This window comes from Phyllostomus discolor, chromosome 5 (genome assembly GCF_004126475.2).
Source record: "Phyllostomus discolor isolate MPI-MPIP mPhyDis1 chromosome 5, mPhyDis1.pri.v3, whole genome shotgun sequence".
Classification (NCBI taxonomy): Eukaryota; Metazoa; Chordata; class Mammalia; order Chiroptera; family Phyllostomidae; genus Phyllostomus; species Phyllostomus discolor.
In genome coordinates, this window is record NC_040907.2 from 126,857,971 (window position 1) to 126,878,002 (window position 20,032).

General features: G+C 42.7%; 1 long non-coding RNA gene across 1 annotated transcript; it reads right to left on the reverse strand.

Moving 5' to 3' along the window:
- Positions 1 to 3: 3 nt before the first annotated feature.
- Positions 4 to 18,467, reverse strand: LOC118500471. The gene is made up of 3 exons (XR_004903030.1): positions 18,457 to 18,467; positions 17,893 to 17,895; positions 4 to 106 (listed from the first exon to the last, which is right to left on the reverse strand). It is a non-coding gene; the product is annotated as an uncharacterized LOC118500471 (long non-coding RNA).
- Between the last annotated feature and the right edge of the window lie 1,565 nt (positions 18,468 to 20,032).

Sequence of the window (20,032 nt, forward strand, 5' to 3'; positions counted from 1 at the left end):
GAGAGGGGTCTCAGCACAAAAAACTGTGGCACCAGGCATGCAAGGCACCCCAGGTGTGCAAGACGGCAGCGGGCAGACCCTGGGCACACAGGTGGTGGCTGGCAGACTCCAGATGCAGGGTAGCAACGGGCAGACCCAGCAAGGTGGCGATTGTGAAGTGAGGCACTGTGTGCAAGGCACCTGGCTGACCAGGTGGTCCCACATTCGCACACAGATAAACCAGGCGAAACTGGGCAGCAAGACAGACTGCTCAATCCAGGGTCCCAGCATGGGGAAATAGAGCTTTGGGGCACCTGTGGGGGTTGAGGTGCAGGGAGACACTTTCAGCTTCACAGGATAGTTCATTGGAGACACCCACAGGGTGTCCTAGAACATGCACAAGCCCACCCACGTGGGAATCAGCACCAGAAAGGCCCAGTTTGCTTGAGGGAAGTGGTGGAGGGGACTGGAGTCTGACAGAGAGCAGAGCAGGTACCATTGTTCCCTCTCGGACCCCACCCCCACATACAGCATCACAACCCAGTGACTGGGTTGCCCCACCCTGGTGAACACCTAAGCCTCCACCCCTCACTATGTAACACACGCGACAAGACAAAAAAAAAAAAATGGTCCAAATGGAAGAACAGATCAAAGCTCCACAGCAAATACAACTAAGCAACTAAGAGATAGCCAATACATCAGATGCACAGTTCAAAGCACTGGTGATCAGGATGCTCACAGAATTGGTTGAATTTGGTTACAAATTAGATGAAAAAATGAAGGCTATGCTAAGTGAAATGAAGGGAAATGCACAGGGAACCAATAGTGATGGGAAGGAAATGGACTCAAATCAACAGTGTGGACCAGAAGGAAGAAAGAATCAACCAAACATGAAAGAATGAAGAAATAAGAATTCAAAAAAATGAGAGGCTTAGGAACCTCCAGGACATCTTAAAATGTTCCAACATCCAAATTGTAGGGGTACCAGAAGGGGAAGAGGAAGAGCAACAAGTGGAAAAGTTATTTGAACAAATAATAAAGGAGAACTTCCTCAATCTGGCAAAGGAAGTAGACTTCCAGGAAGTCCAGGAAGCTCAGAGAGTCCCAAAGAAGTTGAACCCAAGGAGGAAACACCAAGGCACATCATAATTACACTAGCCAAAGTAAAAATGAAGGAGAGAATCCTAGAAGCAGCAAGAGATAAGGAATACAGTAACCTACAAAGGAGTTCCCATCAGACTGTCAGCTGATTTCTCAAAAGTGACCTTGCAGGCAAGAAGGAGCTGGAAAGAAGTATTCCAAATCATGAAAAGCAAGAACCTACATCCCAGATTGCTCTATCCAGAAAAGCTTTCTTTTAGAATGGAAGGGCAGATAAAGTGCTTCTCAGATAAGGTGAAGTTAAAGGAGTTCATCATCACCAAGCCCTTATTTTATGAAATATTAAAGAGACTTATCTGAGAAAAAGAAGATAAGAAACATATATAGTAAAATGACAGCAAACTCACAATTATTAGCAACCACACCTAAAACAAAAACAAACTAAGCAAACAACTAGATCAGGAACAGAACCACAGAAATGGAGATCACATGGAGGGTTAGCAACAGGGGAGTGGGAGGAGGAGAGAGGGGGAAAAGGTACAGAGAGTAAGTAGCATAGGTGGTAGGTAGAAAATAGACAGGGGGAGGGTAAGAATAGTATAGGAGATGTAGAAGCTAAAGAACTTATGACACATGGACATAAACTAAAGGGGGGAATGTGGGTGGGAGAGGGTGTGGAGGGTAGAGGGGAATGAAGGTGGGGAAATGGGACAACTGTAATAGCATAATCAACAAAATATATTTTTTAAAAAAGTTAAAGTCCAAGCACAATATACAAGAAATGGTTTTTCTAATACACACGGCCAACAAAGGATTCACATCTAGAATGTGTAAAGAGCCTCTATAAATGAATAAGATGGACAACCAGTAAAAAAGTAGGCAAAGAATTTGACTGAGCATATTACAAAAGAAGAAAACCAAATGGCCAATAAACTTTTGAAAAGATGTTTGGCACTTTTCACGTTAGCTCAGCACATTAGCAATCAGGGAAATAGAAACTAAAAATCATTGCATGACTACCACACACTCATCAAGCAGACTATAATTTAGAAGTCTCACAACAAATATTGGCAACAATGTGCAGCAATGGGAATTGCCATACACAATTGGTGGGTGCGTAAACTCTTACAACTACTTTAGAAATTCCACTGGGAATTGCCAGGAGAGGTAAATATTTGCACTCTTTAAGACCCAGGACACAAAGTGAATGCTCATATGCACCAGGTCATGTGAACAAGCGTCTTTCATATTAGAAACTGGAAAACAACTCAAATGTCCATCAAACTAAAATGGGTAAATAATTTGTACTGGAGCCATACAATGGAGTGCTACATAGTTTAAAAAAAAAAAAAAAGCCTGTGAACTGTCATTCTCACTGCCTGCAATACCACAGTGAAACCTTAATCACTATATTAAACTACAGAAAGTAGAAGCAAAAATCTTATTGCATGGTTTCATTTATATAAAGATCAACAGAAGGTAAAATTGAATTATATTTGTTTAGAGGTGCATACTTGAGTGGTGAAAGTATAATAAGAAGCAAAGAAATTATCACCAAATACTTGGTGATTAGTTCTAGGGGAGAAGGAGAAATTGTGCATGGTGAGGGGCACGTACAAGGTAAGCAGGGGAGCTGTGAGGTGCGGCAATATTTGAGCTCCTGACTGGGTTGATGGTTTCATGGAAGTTTACTTTATAATAATTTGTTAAACTGCAGAGCAGAAGAGGGAGGAGCAGAACTGAGGAAGGAGTCGGTTTATCCAGGTGGGGTCAAATAGGCCTGTTTGCATTAGCTGCAGCCTAAGTAGAGACTAAGCATATGGCTAGGGTCTGAGCCAGTTGACTTGGATTTGAATTCTCTGGCTCTGCTACCTACTACTTGCTGTGTGACTGATTACAATTTGCTTAACCTCTCTGTGCCTTGATTGTCTTATCATGGATGATAATACTACCTAACTTAGAAATTAATAGCAATTAAGCATTCAGTAAACAGTACAGGAGCTTTGTTAGATGAGTAACATGCATACATTCATTCGACATAAAATTCCTTGAGTGCTTGGACTGGGTTGAGCCCTTCAGTAAGCCTTCACAGGCCAGGAGACTTGGGCCTGAGGGTGCATACAGAGCTCTCAGCACTGGGGCTTCACCTTAGAGTCAATGTTGCTACTTTCCACTAAAATCCAGATCAGACTGCAGACCTGGGCCAGGCTGAGCCCACACACTGGCAGGGGTGCCAGCCTGAGAGCCCCAGGCTGGGGCTTCCTGCAGGGACAGGAAGCCAGGCAGGCCTCCCCTGGCTGCCTGTCTCCTCACCTGGCCTTGGGGGCTTGGGGCAGTCTGGCATCACAACCCAGGCAGGCTCTTCCACTCCAGGGTTCAGAGAGTGGAGGGAGGTCAGGCTGTGAGAAAAGAAGAGCAGGGACAGGGGAGGAGCTGGGGGGTCTTCGATGCCTTTTATCCCTTCCACAGAGGGAGTAGAAACAGAAGTGTGGGGGTGGGGTGAACAAAATAGGAGCCAAAAGCAGAGAATGGGGCCAGTCCAGCCAAGTGCTTTTTGTGGGGTCTTAATTAAGCCTGGGCCCCATTGTTCCTTTCAGGGTGAAACATATGTTCAGGGCCTGGCTGAGGTTTGGGACTGAAATTTCAATGGTGCTGGGCCCTATGGCCTGCCACGGGAGGTGGGGCAGGCGAGGCAGTGTGGGGAGGCTTTTCCGAAGCCCGACAATCTGTGAGATCTTTAGAATCTCACAGAGTCTCCTTTGATGGAACGGGAAACAAAACAACTAGAGACAGTAGCAGAGCCCCCTGCCCTGCCCCAGTGTGGGAAATACCTCCACCTTAGCAGGCTGTGTGACCTTCAATGAGCTCCAGTTTCCCAGTGTGCACCATTCAGATGAAGCTGGCTGGGGTCATCAACAGCCACCCATACCTGTTTCCTCGGAAGCAGGGTCCACCCCAGCAGCTGCCAACCCAACAATAAAGGCTTGAGCTAGAGGGGAGGCAAACTTCGAATCATCACTCTGATGTTCACCAGCTGCGTCACCCTGGGCAAGTGACTCGGTCTCTCTGAATCTGTCTCCTCACCTGTAAAGTCGGAGTGGGAATCGACGAGGACTATCTGTGTGGAAGCCTCTGCTCATAGTGCCTCATGCGTGTCCACTGTTACCAGCATCCACGGTCATTACTGGTGAACCCTCCCCACTTGGAGCCCTGGTGGTGAAAGGAAAGGGACACAAGCCCGTGAGCACACTTAGAGTAGAGTGAAGAATAGGACCTCAACACAGCCCATCCTGCTGCAGAAGCTCAAGATGAGGAGAGAGCTCTGTAGATGGGACGGTTGATGGTCTTGCAAAACCCGAGTATGTTGAGGGTGGGGTGGCCTTTGAGCATGGGAATAGCAACTCAGAGGTGTGAGGCTGGGGCTCTAAGCAGTGTGTTTAAGGATGGCAGGTTGACCTAGCTAGATGGAGATCCTGTTGGGGCGTGGTGGGACAGAATGCTCGGAGTGTTGTTTGAGTCAGAATATGAAACATGAATGCAAATCAGCCAAGGACTCTGGGCATCTCTTTCCTCAGCTTTCCAAAGAGAGCCCTGAACTCAAGGATTTTTAAGACCATGCTTCACTGTAGGGCACAGGGAGCCGCGGAAGGTTTGGAGCCTGAAGGCACTGTGGGGACAGCAGGACTCCAGCCTGAGCCAAGGGAACTGTAGGTGAGAGAGCCTGAGTGATGGGGGTGGTCTCCAAAGAAACAATGAAGCTACTTCTAGAGGGAAATGATCAGCAATTAGAAACAACCCCTCCCAAGGAGCACTAGAACCAGGTCCCGACTGCAGCAATCAATTAGGCAAGAACTGTCCTGATTCTTCCCATTCCTGGGCTCAAACGAGCAGCTAGAGAGGTGACCAGGAGCATGCCTGTCCCAGTGGTAGTCTGAGCTGAGGGAGGGGAGAAGCCCAAAATAAAATTGGAGTTTTTATATCATACTAGATGGACATTCTAATATTTGGGAAAAGATGCTATTTGTTTGTTAGCTGTCAGTGATTGGGAAGGCTCTCTCAGTGCTTCCACTAAGAGGAAGCTAGGCCAGAGATTTCACCGAGGGACAGTGAAGAAGATGGGAGAGCCAGTCTGCAGAGGCAGTGGGGACCAATGACAGCTGTTTTCTGTTTGCCTCCTAGCAAGTCCAGCTCATCCAAAATCCAGCTGCAGATACACAGCTACAGAATGATGATTGCCAAGTGAAAAAAACCAAGGTACAGAACAACATATTAGATGATATCTTTTATTTAAGAAAGATGAGGGAAATTTTACATTCTGTTGCCAACTCACTCATATCTCTGGCAGTTTGCAGGCAGTTGGCCAGGTCGCTTTGGTTCTCCTGGACATGAATTCTCCAGCAGGCTAGCTCAGGCCCATTCACATCATGGTCTCGGGGTTTGAAACACAGCAAAAAGAGCAAGCTTTCATGAATAAATGCTTTTCAAGCTTCTGGTTGCATCATGTTTGCTAATGTCCTATTGATCAATGCACACAAGAAATGGACTCTTCATACCAGTTGCAAAGGATGGAGAAACAGACCCCCATCTCTCACCAGCAGGAGCAGTACTGTGTCAGTGCAGAAGGTGTGTGTGGAAGGAGTCTGGTCATCTCACAGTCTACCATACCTAAATCTATCACAATCTACCTGCTATGACCTCAGTAAATTCAAGCAGATGCTGTGGCTTATTTTAATTCAACTTTGTATTTTAAGATAATTGTGGAGTCTCATGCTGTTGCAAGAAATAATGCAAAGAGATCTCTTATGCTCTTTATTCAGTTTCCTCCAATGGTAGTGTTTGCAGAACTCTAGTGCAATCTGGTGTATACCAGGACTCTGGTGCTGACACAGTCGAGACACCAAACATTTCCTTCACCACCAGGACTTCTCCTGTGGCCCTCTTACACCTCCTCTTTACTCCTTGGAAACCACTAACCTGTTTGCCATTTCCATAATTTTTTTCCATAACTTTGTCATTTCAAGAATGTTACATATGTAACGACACATTTTGTCATCTTTTGGAATTGGCTTTTTCACTCCAGATATTTATCTAGAGATTCATCCAGGTTATTGTATCTAACAATAGTCCATTCCTTTTCATTGCTGAGTAGTATTTCATGGTGTGGATATACCACCATTTATATAACCATTTACCATGAAAGGACAATTGGGTTGTTTCCAGTTTTGGGCTATGAGAAATAAAGCTACTTGTGATATTGTGGTTTAAAATAATAAATAGGTATTTGGTCTTTATACCCTTTTCTCATACAGAGCTCCTAAAACCCTTGGAATTTCCTAAGTGATAAGAGAGCTAAAGGTGTCCTTTGTTATCCATAACAAGCCCCATTAACCAAATCCAAGTTTGTGTTAAGGAGTATGCTGGGAACTGCCCTGCCTGGTTTCAGAAACTATAACCCCCCCATGGCTAAGACTGAGTGAAAGACCTTGGGACCATAAGCCACTAAGGAGACAAAGCTTATCTCCCTGGCAGGGGTGCCGCCTCTGCCCTTTTTACTTCACCCTGCCTGGCCCCCACTACATGATTGATTAGCCAATGACAAGTAAGATTCCTCAAGGGAGGGACAATCTAAGACAGGCATGATCATGAAGGGGCTCTCAGGGAAGGACTTGGGGGCTATAGCAAAAGTGGGTGATAGACCCTCACCCCTTGGCTTTGACATAGCCTGGGTCCTCATTCTGTCTGCAAGAAGTCTCCTAATCTCTTGGCTGTCTTACTCCCTCTGCCTGATTTAAGCCTGAAACAATGACAGAGGGCGGTGCAGCCCTGTGCTGGAAAAGGCAGGTTCCCCTGGGAGATCAGTCCTGAAAAAGAGTACATAAAATCCTGTGAAACCTGCTTTGCTAAGAATGCTGTCAATTTTCTGATAAGCATCCAAGCAGGATGAGTTTGTTTCCCAAAGTTTTATAGCCCTTCAGCCAACTGACCTTAACTCAGAATAAGCCCTCGTAGTTCTTTGTATGTTATCTATTGTTTGATCCTTAATGCCTGACAATGATTAATGAGTTTTACCTGTATTCCTGTGCAAATTGAACCCAATAAAAGCCCATCAAGAAAAAGGCTCTTGGCCCTTCTCCTTTGAGAGATCGGCCACCTTTCCTCCCCAAGCAGATCATGTCTTGGTAGACTTATTCTCATCCGTGGTGGTGGTGGGGCCCTGTGGGTGGAGCCCCTCCACAGGGGTGACTTTTGGAAAGTCCCTGAGGATGAGGACTAGTTGCCGGGGAAACAAACTATATGATTAGAGGGTGGAACTTTTCACCTTTTTAGCTGAATCCCACACATTTTGATATATTTTCACTTTCATCCAGTTCTAAATATTTTTATTTCATTTTTCTTTAAACCATGAATTGTTTAGAAGGTGTTGCTAATTTCCAAGTGTTTAGAGATTTTCCTGTGGATCTGTGTTATTCAGATCCTTGCTGATTTTCTTTCTAGTATTTCTAGCTGCTGCTGAGAGTCGAGCATTGAAATCCCATCTCTAAACATGGTTTGTCATTTCTCCTCTCAGCTCTATCAGTTCTTCATGTTTTTTGAGGTTCCATTGGTTGCAGCATGCCCATTTAGGATCATTACATCTTCCTGGTAGATTGATGCTTTTATCACTAAGTGATGTGTATCTTTGTTGTAATTTTCACTACTGTAAAGTCTACTTTATTTGATACTAACATAAGTAATCATACTTTTTACAACTAATGTTCGTGTGGCATATCTCTTCCTACTAGTTTACTTTTAACTTACTTATGTTGTTTTATAGTATTTTTTATAAGCAGTGTGTTGTTGGGTACTGTATTTATTGTCTGCTCTGCCATCTGCCTTTTAATTAGTATATTTAGATCCTATACATTTAAAGTAATTATTGATAGGTTACTCTACCATTTAATTTTTTTCTGTTTGTTTCTTTGATCTCTTGCTTCTCCCTTTTATACATTTTTGTTTTATTTATTTTAAAGATATTTTTGAGCCTCAACTGCATGCTAAGTAATTCAGGCTTAAAAAAATGCATGCATGATGCAATACCAAACAGTCACCTTGGAAGAGCTGTTTTCCTGTGGATCTGTGCTGTTCAGGTCCTTGCTGATTTTCTGTCTAGTACTTCTAGCGGCTGCTGAGAGTGATGTAGTTCTTCTATCAGGCAGGCAGCCAGAACTTTACAAAGGCAGCTCTGTTTCTCTTTTCCTGCCTTCCTTGCATATTTTTAGGATTCCAACTTTACTTATTTATTGTGTTTCTGAGTGTATCATTTTGTATGTTTTTCTTGTTGGTTTCTCTGGAACTATAATACACAGACTGGGTCAAAAGCAGGCTTACAGTCGCTCCTATGAAAAACAATACAAGAATGATTAAATAGTAACACAAGAATAAACTGTTTTGCACACTCACAGCTGTAAATCTACTTTTGCCACACCCTTTATACCCTTTATTGTGTGACTTACTCAGGTCGCCAGCACCCATCGACGTTCTCCCACTTCAAGTGCACAAACCTGACTTCCGATTAGGTATCTTTACCTTCCCCACTTTTAAATATTATTCTCTTAAATATCAGATGCTGTTATAATTTTTGCTTTATCGTTATAATATGAATTCATAAGACTCATGAGAAGGAGAATCCATATTCCTGTTCTTTCTCTTGTTTTTCCCTTCTTTCCAACCCCCCCAAGAGACTTTCTTTTATCACTTTCTTCCTGTTTAAAGAATTTGCCTTCTATCCGTCCTTTAAGAATAGGCCTGCTAAAGACAAATTATTCTAGGGAAATAGAATATACTATTCCATCAAACACTTCTAGGGAGTGTTTGGGGTTTCTTCCCTCCCTTCCTGAAGGATTCTTTCACCAGACACAGAAATTGTATTTAAGTTCTTTCTTTCAGCACTTGAATTACATGTGCCACTTCCTCTGGCCTCCTTGATTTCCATTTCAGACAGCAAATCTGCTCTCCTTGCAACTGATATTCCTCTACAGGTTAATGTGCTATTTCTCTCTGGAAACTTTCAAGGTTTCTTCTTGATCTTTAGTTTTCAGAAGTTCAGTTATGATGTATCATGGCATAGATTTGTTTAGGGTTATCCTATTTGGAGTTAGCCCAACTTCTTGGGCCTATATGTTAATATATTTAACCAAATTTAGGGGGTTTTCAGCCATTGTTTCTTGGAATCCTGTTTCAGCTCCGCTCTCCTTCCTTCTCTGGGACTGCAGTCATACCAGCGCTCAATCTTTGGTTATAATCCCACAGCTTCAGGTTGGGTAAATGCTATTGAGTTGTCCTCAAGTTCACAGGTTCTATCTTCTATCCTCCCTGTCTGCTAATAAACCTATCTAGTGTTTTTTAAAATAGTTTTGTTATTGTATTTTCTAAGTTTTATAATTTCTAGTTATTTCTTCTTCTTTGCTGAGAGCTTTCTAATTTGTTTCAAGAGAATTTATAATTCTTTGTTGAATTGTTTTTATGATGGTTACTCTAAAATCCTTGTCAGGTAATTCCAACCAGTACTCTTGACCAGTTCTCTTCAAAACTGCCAAAGCCTTCACAAACAAAGGAAGTTTGAGAAACTGTCCCAGATCAGAGGAGCATAAGTGGACCTAATGGTTAAATAGAATATGATATACTAAATGGTATACTGCAACAGAAAACAGACATTAGAAATAAACTAATAAAATCAGAATAAACTATGGAATTTAGTTAATAATGATACATCAGTACTAACTGGGACAGATACACCAGTAAAACACAATGTTAACAGTAGGGGAAGCTGAGTACGAGCTATATAGGAACTCTTTGCATTGTCTTGGCAACTTTTCTCTAATTCTAAAACTATTATAAATTTAAAAGATTATTTTAAAAAATTAAATAGAAATCTTGGGACTAAAAATACAATAGCTGGAATGGAAATTTTACTAGAGGAGCTTAACAGCAGATTGAAAATGGTGTCAGAAAAATTCAGAGAAATTAGTCAATCTGAAGATCAGAGGGAGAAATACATGTTGAAGGAAATAAAACAAAACTTGCAAGACAATAACAAGTTGACCTACATGCATATAATTAGAGCCCCAAGGGGAAAAGAGAGTAAAATTGAGGAAGAAAAAATTACCCAAAGAAATAACAATCTAAAATTTTTCCAAATTTGATGTACATTGGCTCATAGATCCAAGAATCTTAGCCAACTTCAAGTAGGATAAATATAAAACAAAATATGCCTAGGCACATCAAACTATTGAAAATCAAAAACAAAGAGAAAAATACTAAAAGCAACCAGAGAAGATACATTATGTACAGAGAACCAGTTATATGAATGCAATGTGAATTTTCATCAGAAAACAATGAATACAAACAAAAAACAGAATGACATTATTAAAGGGCTTAAAAAATAAAAATAAATTGTCGATTCAAAATTCTTTTTTTTAATATATTTTATTGATTATGCTATTACAGTTGTCCCATTTCCCCCCTTCTCTCCCCTCCACCCTGTACCCCCTCCCACCCACATTTCCCCCTTTAGTTCATGTCCATGTGTCATATTTATGAGTTCTTTAGTTTCTACATTTCCCGTACTATTCTTGCCCTCCCCCTATCTATTTTCAACCTACATTCTATGCTACTTATTCTCTATACCTTTTCCCCCTCTCTCCTCCTCCCACCCTCCTGCTGCTAACCCTCCATGTGCCCTCCATTTCTGTGGTTCTGTTCCTGTTCTAATTGTTTACTTAGTTTCTTTTGGTTTTGCTTTAGGTGTGGTTGTTGATATTTGTGAGTTTGCTGTCCTTTTACTATACATGTCTTTTCTTTATCTTCTTTTCTTAGATAAGTCCCTTTAGCATTTCATAAAATAAGGGCTTGGTGATGATGAACTCCTATAACTTGACCTTATCTGAGAAGCACTTTATCTGCCCTTCCATTCTAAATGAGAGCTTTGCTGGATAGAGCAATCTGGGATGTAGGTCCTTGTCTTTCATGACTTGGAATATTCCTTTCCAGCCCTTTCTTGCCTGTAAGGTCTCTTTGGAGAAATCAGCTGACAGTCTGATGGGAACTCCTTTGTAGGTTACTGTCCCCTTACCTCTTGCTGCTTCTAGGATTCTCTCCTTCGTTTTTACCTTGGCTAATGTAATTATGATGTGCCTTGGTGTGTTTCTTCTTGGGTCCAACTTCTTTGGGGCTCTCTGAGCTTCTTGGATTTCTTGGAAGACTGTTCCCTTTGCCAGATTGGGGAAGTTCTCCTTTATTATTTGTTCAAATACGTGCTCAATCTGTTGCTTTTCCCCTTCCCCTTCTGGTACCCCTATAATTCGGATATTGGAACGTTTAAAGGTGTCTTGGATGCTCTTAATCTTTTCCTCAATTTTTTGAATTCTTATTTCATCTTGCTTTCCTGCTTGGTTGATTCTATCTTCCTTCTGGTCCACTGCATTGTTTTGAGACTCATATTCCTTCCTTTCACTATTGGCTCTTCTCCGCGTGTCTTCCTGCATCTGTTTTATGGTACTCTGCATTCTTTCATCTAAATTTCGTCCAAAATCCACCAGTTCCGTGAGCTTTCTGATCACCAGTGTTTTGAACTGCGCATCTGATAGATTGGCTAATTCTTGGTCGCTCAAAAGGATGAGTCCTGGGGGACTGATTTGCTCTGTTGAAAACATGGGGTTTTTTTTTTCCCCATCTCTCCTTTTTTTTTTCTGGTCTGGTTGCTCTTGTTACGGTAGGGGGCGGAGCCTTAGGTGCTCACTGGGGCTGGGCACCCCAGTCGCTAGATTGTGATGTTATATGTGGGGGCGGGGCGGGAGCGGGAGCGGGGTGGGAGCAAACAATGGCGGTAGTTCCGTTCCCCTGGACTCAGACCCTTGTCTGGGCTTCCGGGCCGCGAGTTCTGCCCTGGTCCACAATCGCTGGCCCTCTGGGTCTGCCAGCCGCAGCTTGCGTACTCAGGGATCACCACTGCCTTCTTACGCGCCCGATGGCTTTTGCGCCGATTTCACGCCAAACCTTCCCCCGACCTCCGCGCGCCGCCGACCCGAGCCAGCCCCGAGCCCACTGGCTAGTCTTCTACCAGTCCAGACGAACGCGTCTACTTCAACTTCTTGGCTGCCCGACTTCCATTCAGATAAATCCTCTGCCGGATCTGGGTGTTATTCTGACTGTAAATTATTGTTGTAAATTATTGGTTTTCTAATCTTGGTTGTACGAGGAGGTACGGTGCGACCACCTATTCCTCCATCTTGCCGGAAGTCCTCTCAAAATTCTATATCCACCAAAAACATCCTTCAAGTTGAATGCAAAGACCTTATCAGATGAATAAAATTTGAGGTAATGATTGTAGACCTGAGCTATAAGAAATGCTAAAGGAGGTTCTTCAAGCTGATGGAAAATGATAACCAATGAGAACTCAGATCTACAGGAAGAAATAAAAAACACCAAAGATGGCAAATAACTAGGTAAATATAAAGAGCTATGTAATTTTGTGACTTCCTCAAGAGAATACACTGTTTAAAACAAAAAACAATAACAAAGAAAGGGGAAATGGTAATACTGTAAAGATAGGTTTGTGACATGTGGAAGTAAACACAGAAAGAAGGACGGAGGGGACAGGTGAACAGCATTATATTGGTGGAAGAAAAGTAAAAATAGTCAAAAGATATGGAATTAAGAATCCAATCAAGAAAATGTGATGAAATAGTAAAATATATCCATTAACACAAGAGAAGGCATAAAAGGAGCAATGGAGGAACAAAAACTTGAAGGAACAAATGAAAAACAAGTAGCAAGACGGTAAACTTGCATTGAGCCACATTAACAGTTATATTATCAGCAAATCTATTACACACTCCAATTAAAAGGCAAAATTTGTCAGAAGGGACTGGATTAAAAAACAAAACCCAACTATATGTTGTCTACAAGAGAGATAGTGTAACTGTAAAAACACAAATAAGTAGAAAGTAAATTGGTGGAAAAAGATACACGATGCAAACACCAAACATATGAAACCTGATGTGACTATATTAAAGTCAGAGGACATAGATTTCAAGACAGATTTATTACAGGAGATATAGAATGCTATTTCATAAAGCTAAAAAGGGCAGGTAATAAATAATATAACAGTTCTTGAAATGTATGAACATAATAACAGAATTTTAGCATTTATGAAGCCAAACTGACACAACAAAAGAAATAGACAAATCCACAATTATAACTGGAGATTTTAACACTCCTCTCTCAGTAATTCATAAAGTAGACTTAAAAAAGGTAAGGACATAGAAGATCTGAATAACATTACCAACCAATTTGACCTAATTGATGTTTGCAGAATGTTACACCCAACAATCACAAAATAGAAATTAATTTCAAGTGCATATTTTACACTATAAGTTTCAATATATGTTAAAAAGTTGAAAATTTATAGAGTACTTCTCCAATCACATAGGAATTAAATTATAAACTGATACACAATAAGATATCTAGGGGAAAACCAAATAACTGGAAAGTAAGTAATCACTTAATTGGTAATTAAGTGAATTTGGTAACATACTTCTATATAACCCATGGGTCAAAGAAAAAAGTCACAAGAGAAATAAGAAAATATTTTGAACTAAGTGAAAATGAAAACACCACATATCAAAATTTGTGGTATGCAATTAAAGAAATCAGTGTTTAGAGGAAAACGGACCACTTTAAATTCCTATATCATAAAATAATCAATTACTTAGGGTTTTACCTTAAGAAACTAAAAGCAGAAGTAAATAGAAGAAATTCAACCTAAGTAAATAGGAAGATAATAATCAAGAGCAAATTCAATGAAATGGAAAGACAAAAATGAATAAAGACAAACGTTTCTTCTTTGAAAAGATTAATAAAACCGATAAGGCCCCACTGGGCTTATCGAGAAGAAAGAAGGAGTACAGGTTACCAGCCTCGGGAATGAAGTGGATGATATCACTAGAGATCTTACAGACTTTAAAAGAGTAATGAAGAAATACAAGGAACAAGTTTTAAGGATAAAATTATATCAATCTTAAACACTGTCAGAAAATAGAAGAGGGTGGACAATTTGTGTATCATTCAGGGTCCAATCAGGAGACAGAAACTACACAGTATGTTAAACAGTAATATGAAGTTTAATATAAAGAAGTCTTATCAGGAGATTGGGAAAAAGGAAAATTGTCTGGTTAGCATTAGAATGAGCCCTAAAGGATATAGGAGTAGTAAACGTAAGGAACAGCTACTACCCCTGATGCAGAGAGATCTGATCAGATCCTCAGGGAGAAGTAGGGGAGGGGCCCTAGGGGTAGTTTGCCGAGGCAATGGGTAAACAGTCTAGGGCAGGACTGGCTGAAAAGCTGGATGCCTACAGAGCCCATGGAATTATGGGTAAGAAGATTTTAAATAAAAGATGGGCTCTCTAACCCACTGGAATGGGCTCTCTCTGGCTCTTGCTCTTCTTTCTTGAGGATGCCTAGAGGAATGTGCTGCAGCTGCCTGAGTTTCCCAAGGGATGGTAAGGAATGAGTGCAGCCTAAGATCGGGCTGGCCTGGCAGAGGGTGGCAGGTTTATTCTTCTTTGTGTGTTCTAGAGGGGGCAACCTCTGAGGCAGAGGCCTGCTAGTCTTCCAAAACTGTGTAGCTCTTGTATCCTATGTTGTTTTAGTTTGTAAACTAACCTACAAAAATAAGAGAAAACTAACAGAGGGAATGCTAGAACTCAGATGTTAAAAGAGTTTAGCCTTAATTTGATAGGCTTCAATGACTAATACAAGTGGAAAGCTGTTACTCCAAACTTGTGAAGCTTTTGAATAAAGACCCCTTTCCTTTATCACCAAACCTTTGCCTCTGGAGTGTTGCCTAGAGGGTGGTGGTGGGCGGCAGTACCCCAAGTGCTATTCTGTAACTTCCCTAGGAGCCATACTAGAGGAACCACAAAGACCCCCTCTTTGGGCTGAGGTCCAGACCTTCCTGAAGCAGACATGGCACGACTCACTGGATGATTGGAGGTCCTGAGGTGTATGAGGTGCCATGCTGGAGTGACCTGATGGAAGCCAGCTCTCTGGGATGCAGAGGGAAGTCACCCACAGTGGGGTGCTGTGCCTTAGAACTTGCTACAAAGTTGCTACATGGGTTGTTGTGGTGGCCATTCATGAGAAGGTGCCTCAGCAGCAGCATTCCCTGGCAAAGCCACCAAGAAGGCACCCTGGAAAGCTGCTGGCTGCCCATGCAGCAGGATGAGGAGGCTGGAGGAGCCACCATGCTGAACCAGCTCAGCGCTGGAGAAAGCTCACTCTACAGGAAGAGAAAGTCCAGCACTGCTCCAGTGTCTCTGCAGCACCCTCTGCTGACAAAGCTGACATGGTGCTGGCTGGCGAAGGAGAAATACTTACATGACCATCTCCTTTATCACGGAGCAGGCAAAGGGAGATGGGTTTGGAGTTGAGCGGCAGTAAATCTGGTAACTGGCATAGCCTCCCAATTCATTTTCAGGTGTCCAGAAAAACTCTGATAACAAATCCTGACAAAGACTACACAAGAATATTAGACCAGTATCCTTCATGAACTTAGACATAAAAGTCCTTAACAAAATGTTAGCAAATCAGTGACAGCAATGTATGAAAAGGATAATGATGCCATGTGCCACGTAACGATGGGGATAGGTTCTGAGGGAGGCAGCATCAGGAACTTCGGTTCTCGTGTGCACATCATATCCTGCACTGAACAAACCACTGATGGAACAGCCTGTATTGCACCTAGACTGTGTGGGCTGACATATTGCTCCAGGCTTCGAGCCTGTGCTGCATGATACTGTACCAAACAATACAAGATTCAATCAAGCACAAGAGAAAATGAGAAGAGGTGAACACGAGATGTATGGAGCTGCTGCAGGTATAACATGACATACAGTTTTACAGCAAACTTTTTTATAAGTAGAGTGCATGCTAAAATAATGATAAAAAGTATAGTACAGTAAATACATGAGCCAGTAATATAGCCATTTGTTATCATTACCAAGTATTACATACTTGATATTTGTATGTGCTATGCTTTTATACAAACTGGCAGTATAGCAGGTTGTATATACCAGCATCACCACAAACACAAGCGATGCATTGCTTCACGACTTTATGATGGCTGGGGTGCCACTAAGCAACAGGAATTCTCCTTATAACCTTACAGGACTACCTCGTATGTGGTATGTCACTGACCAAAATGTCTTATGCAACATAAGACATATGACTGTCCATCATGACCAAGAGGAATTTATCCCAGCAAAACAAAGTAGATTTAACATTTTGTTTTATTTTTTAAAAGATTTTATTTATTTATTTTTAGAGAGGGAAGGGAGGGAGAAAGAGAGAGAGAGAGAGAAACATCAATGTGCGGTTGCTGGGGGCCGTGGCCTGCAACCCAGGCATGTGCCCTGACTGGGAATCAAACCTGCGACACTTTGGTTCGCAGCCTGTGCTCAATCCACTGAGCTACACCAGCCAGGGCTTGTTTTATTTTTTTTTAATCCTCACCCAGGGATACATTCCTTGATTTTAGAGAGACAGGAAGGGAGAGAGGGAGAGAGAGAGAAACATCTATGTGAAAGAGAAACTTCCATCACTTACCTCCTGTACACACCCCCACTGGGGATCAAACCCAAAACCTTTTGGTGTATGGGACAATGCTCCAACTAACTGAGCCACCCAGCCAGGGCAAGTTTAACATTTTTAGAAATATATTTGCCACGTTAAAGAATAAAGGAGGAAAATTATGCAATCATCTAAATAGATGCATTAAAATTCTTTGACAAAATTCAATACCAACTCATGATTAAAACTCTAAGTGAATTAGAAATAGAAGGGAATTTTTTCAACCTGATAGAGGACATTGACAAAAAAACTACCTGGTAACATCATGCATAGTGGTGAAAGTCTAGATCCATGGAAGGTAAGTAAAAAAAAAAATTAACTGGTAAATTGGTTGCTCACGTTGGCACCTTAGATAGATAGGAAAGGCGAGAAATAGCCTGGTTTCTCCTCTTCCCATCCTTTAATCAACCATTGGTGTCTCCCATTGGCTGATCCCAGGCAGGAGCCAGCTCTCCTGAGAGCCTGGAAAACACAGCCCGTGGGAGTCATCTCCCTGAAACTCAGAGCTCAGCCAGAGAAAGGCAAGGAAGGGACCTGAGGGGAAACAGGGACTACTCCAGAGATGTTGCAGCCTCCTGGGAAATTGCCATGTCTCTTGGCAGAGGAGAAGGGACCTTGGCCCAGCACTGCCAGGGCAAATTCATGGTAGTCCAGTGGTATCCATCTCAACTCTGGAGGGCCTCCTGCTGCTAGTCTGGATTCTCTTGCTCATCCTATAATCTCTCTTCACACAGCCACCTGTTCAGTCACTAAGTCTGACGTCTGGGTTCCCAGGCCAGTCTTCCTTCTGCTGTACATGATGGGGTGCTGCCTTTCCACAGCCATTCTGAACACTGGGATCCTGTCCTGCCCCTACTACCCCAGGCTCCATTCTCAACACAAGTCTCTGCCAGCTCCCCCCTCACACACACACACTTGCTAACCTAGCCCCACCCCAACCTACCCATCCCCTTCTTGCCTGACATTAAGATCACCCCATCACCCACTGTACCATGGGAGTTTACCTGAACTCTGAGTCCCACCAGGCCCATCTGGACTTTCTGGCCAAGTCCTGTAATAATCCACATGTTGCCAGTAGAATTTATGATCTAAGCTGTCTTCCCAGCCTGGAGACAAATCATCTCTGCCCACTCTGTTCTCACACATTCTGTTCACACCTCTATTATAGCAGGGCCCGCGGCCTCTGATAAAGCACTTTGGTGGTGGTAACTCTACATTGACCTGACCTGGGGGGAACTCCTCCTTCCCTGTTCTGAGCCCATGTGGTCCAAGTGAAATAAACTCCTCCTTTCCCCTACCCACCTTCATACACACTGTTCCAAGGATGGAGCACATGGCCCAGGATAAGCAGCCAGAGCATCTCATTCCCTTTGTCCTAATGATTGGTTCAGAGATGGCCACACACCTCAGTCGGATGAATCAGAGCTAACAAGACTCACTTATAAAGCTAATTTGAGCTGTTAGGGCAGCAAATATTATAGCTGGCAAGACATGTCCTGGGCAGAAGAAAATGTTTCTTTATTGGGACACAGTCTTGCCCCAACAGGACCTCGAAGCACATCGATGACTTGGTTAGACCCATTTGTCTAAACATTTTCCCCAGAACTTGCCCCACAGCCAGGAAGGGCCTGTGGGGCCCATGAAGGACAAGTCTATGTGGCATAGACTTATTTCTCTGGGTACCCTACTCCTGCTTCTCCGGTGACACCAGGCCTGGGGAGAGCTTGAGACCGCAGCTAACTGGTGACTCTCACATCATCCTTGCCTATGGGGCAGGTCACTGCATTTCTATTTCTCAGCCCCTTCTATGCTGTGCTGTGCTGTGCTGGGACTAACTGTGCGGACCACATCTGCCTTGCCTGCTGACTTCCTGTTAGGTTTTAATCACAGGAGACACACGGGAAGACTGGGAGGCAGGGATAGGTGAGAAGGCACTTGTTCCTCCTGTTTGCCCATGTTTCCTGTCAGCGTCATCCCAGCAATTGCCACAACAGTAGGAACTGACTCTAGACAAGAAGTTTCTAGCTTTCTTTAGCAATCTTAGCACCAATCCCATCACCCCCCTGCCCCTTAGTGATATCAGCACCAGCCAGTGCCCTTTCAGAGAGCACTGAGCTCTGTTTTCACGGAACCTTTGTTTCAGACTAGATTCTAATAACGCAGCCCTTCCTTTTGCTCCCCAGGTCATAGAGGTAATAGCTGCTTCCTGTAGTTAGTGGTCTGTGTCCCTTGGTATAACCTTTTTGCTTTTTCACCTTCAGATATTTTTTTGTTTGCAACACCCGCTTGACCAATTCCTTATATAAATTCCTTCAGTTGAAGTACCTACAGTACTTTGTGTTCTAACTGAACCTTGACTGATTCACTTGTTAAAAGAGTGGTCAGCAGACTTTTTGGTAAAGGGCCAATTAGTAAATATTTTAGGCACTGTAGGCCATAAACACTGTAGCACCTAAATAAATGAGCATAGTTGTGTTTGAATAAAACTTTTTTAAAACATAAACAGGTGGCAGACTGTCCTTGGCTGGCCTCTGGGTTAAACCAAGACTTCAAAGGAGTCATTGGCTCCTTTATTATGATAGGTCAGAGTAGGAAGACAACCTTCAGACAGCCTGGCCCAAGCAGAAGGCTGGGTGTTGTTAGCTCCAACCTCCAGCTTTGGGCTTGTCTCAGTCTTGTCTTGAACCTTGGTGGGTCTTTGTTTATAAGATGAGGTGGCTGAGTTATTATGAGATAATCCTTATGATCCCTTTCAATTCTAAAAGCTCAGTGGATCTGTTATTATCTCCAAATCACTAAATCTGTAACTCAATGTCTCAAGTCAAGGAAGCAGACTCTGAGATGAAGGTTACTATGCAGGAAATTTATGAGGTAATCCTCTTAAAACCAACACCTGTGGATGAGAAAGGAAAGGAAGAAAGCATGACTAGGAAGATGAGGAAGTTAGGCTGATGCTTGGTCTCGACAGAGGCCGCAGTCTACCCAAGGGAGCTGTGAAACTGGCATGGCCCCTGAGGTCATGCTAAGTTGGGGTGATGGGAATGGACTTCTATATCCCACGATGATCAGTCATAAGATGCAGTCTGCTCCAAAAAGGAGACATGCCCTTGGGTAAGGTAACTTTATTAAGCTGAGGCAATTTCTGCAAAGGGCTGACAGCTGAAGGTACTCCTGCATCTAGGGGAGTAAGTCCTTCATTGCTGAGGAGGGAGCTGAAGGAAGCATCACAGCATCCACCGCAGTCCCCCTCCTGTGCTGCTCAGATCTCAGATTCACTTCCTTTT